Raw genomic sequence first — 2,854 nt, forward strand, 5'->3', positions numbered from 1 at the left:
TTTCGACAAGTCAAATTCATCGACTTGTCGAAAATATTGAATAGGTCGAATCACGATTCGACCTTTAAAAGTCGAAAACTGCCGTCTTTTCGACAGACGGCAGTTTTCGACTTCAATTGAATATACCCCTATAGTGTAAATGAAATTCCTTTAATAGTTTTTTTTTCTATTCTCTTAATCTGCTGGTTAGTTGCGAAGGGATAACATAGACAGCTATTAGTTGCAAATAGGATAAGAGATTTATATTAGTTGTGAATGGGTTAACCTAGAATGCTGTTAGTTGTGAAAGGGATAACATAGACTGCTGTTATTTGTGTATGGGATAACATAGACTGCTGTTCGTTGTGAATGAGATAACTTAGACTACTTTTATTTGTGTATGGTATAATATAGACTGATGTTAGTTACGAATGGGATAACAGATTTAGTTGCGAATAGGATAACAAAGACTTCTGTTAGTTGTGAATGGGATAACAAATGCTTCTGTTAGTTGTGAATGGTATAACATAGACTGCTATTAGTTGTGAATGGGATAACATAGACTGCTGTTAGTTGCGAATGGGATAACATAGACTGCTGTTAGTTGCGAATGGGATAACATAGACTGCTGTTAGTTGCGAATGGGATAACATAGACTGCTGTTTTGGGGAAACTGTCATAGGAACATGACTGAAATTGGATACCAAAATTATCGAAAGGGTTTATCATAGGGTGTGGAAGATTAGTGACTTCTGTCTGACTGAAGTGAGCGGAACACGGCTGACTATTTATTTATTTGCTTATCATACCCCTCCTTTGTTTTTATTTCATTTTGTTTTTGTTTTTTTTCCACTTTATTTGAATACTTCACCTCTGTAACATCCAGGGATTTTGTGGATAACAAAGTGGTTTTTAAAACCATTAAGGAAATTAGCTATTTTAATATTGTTAATATCTACAATAAAATTGAACTTCTGTATGTAATAAAATGAATGATGTTTTATTTGTGCTGCAAAAATGTCAATAGTTTCTACATCTATTTGGCAGCTTACTGTGCTCCGGTGACCTCTTACAATCAGAACCAAATTTTTGGAATGGTCGCCTTGGCCAAGGGTAAAAGAGCTGCAGGGGATGCAAATTTCATCGTCTTACCATGGATATTTATTGGCTTGTCTTTCATTGTGTTCTTTTTCATTTGCTACATATATTTATGCGCATAAATCTACCAGCATAAGTAATCCAATATGATGATTGGTTTCTAGTAGAGTACATTTATTTATTGAATACCTTCCAGCTTGTTGTATGGCGTAATCTGGATCCCTGCGCATGCCCTGAAAGAGGCGTGCCCTTAATAAAAGGGAGCGACTTCACGGGAATACCATGATCGCGAGCCATGCTTCCGGTTTTCCTCACTGTGGGGGGCATACCCAGCGCTCTGTGAGCTGCTGGCCATGCACCAATCCCCTATCCTCCAGAGCATGTGGCCAGCGCAGCGAATGACAGGGGACCTTCCAACTTCTCCCATCCCACTACAGGACACTGCAGCCTGCGGGTGGGACAGCAGGGCAGTCTCAGAAAAACAGGACTGTCCCATGAAAATTAGGATAGTTGGGAGGTATGTTATTGAATAGAGATGGGAGCGGAAGCAAAAATATATATACAAATTACTTTTTTTTAAATCTAAGGGGGCAATTCAGTGTGGTGGGATGTCCGGTGTCCGGCTGCACTAATTACGGTTTAATACGGTAAGAAATCATTTGCTAATTTTGCTAGGCACCTGTATGGGAGGTGCATTTCCAGACAAGCAGATCTCCATGCCCATAGCTCCAGATTGAATTACCCCAAAAAATATCCAATCTGTTTAGTCCTGCACTGATTGTGCTTTAAACAAATAATATTCCAAGTTCAGAAATGCAAGCAGAGGATAAAAATGTTAGACGCTGCCATGAGTGGCGGCTGTGCCATATCCTCCTGCTACGCTGTGTTGTAGTGCTGCTGTCCCCCGTCTGCCCACCGCTCTCCCCCCTCTCCTCCTGTCAGGTCCCTCATCTCAGTTCAACTTTTTTTTAAGTCGAACTGAGATAGTCGGAAACGGGGCCAAAACCTGTCGAATTTGGCCCTGTTTCCGTCAGAAGCACGTGAATCTGCAGCTATACCGCCGATTCACGTACTATTCGACAAATCAAATTCCCCGACTTGTCAAATAAAAATGCTGGGGACTGAATAGGTCGGAACCCCTTCCGACCTGAAAATATCGAAAACTGCCGTCTTTTCGACAAGATGGCAGTTTCGACCTTAATTGAATATACCCCATAGAGAATAAAACACACAAAAATGTAGAACGTTTTGCACACTTTTTAAAGGTAAGTTCAGTCAGCCTTTCACACCCTTATACAGAGAGAGAAAAATAACCACAAGACAGTATAATAAAGCATTTAACAGTCAGGAATGTTTGGTGAAATACAATTCCACAATATGATACTAAACATTCTAAAAATGTTCCTAGGGCTGACATTTCTGATTTATGTGCCCCGTGACATTGTCCCATAGTGATTGAAGTTCCTATGACAAACCTCATCATGCTCCCTTCACAATTTGTCTCATTAGTTGCGGCCACGTTATGAGATGTGTGTGTGTGTGTGTGTGTGTGTGTGTGTGTGTGTGTGTGTGTGTGTGTGTGTGTGGCACACTGATCTTGTGCTGTCTCCATCTCTGCTCACCCTCTGGACAGTGGCGCATAGACATTATTAGGTGCTTGGGATTGTTGTGTTGCTAATCACCATCAGCTTAAAGTCTCCACCAGGAATATTCGTCAACAGAAATCTTTCCAGCTGCAAGACAATAAAATACTAAATCAGAACCTCTCTCATTATTT

The sequence above is a fragment of the Pseudophryne corroboree genome, chromosome 9, assembly GCF_028390025.1.
Source record: "Pseudophryne corroboree isolate aPseCor3 chromosome 9, aPseCor3.hap2, whole genome shotgun sequence".
Taxonomy (NCBI): domain Eukaryota; kingdom Metazoa; phylum Chordata; class Amphibia; order Anura; family Myobatrachidae; genus Pseudophryne; species Pseudophryne corroboree.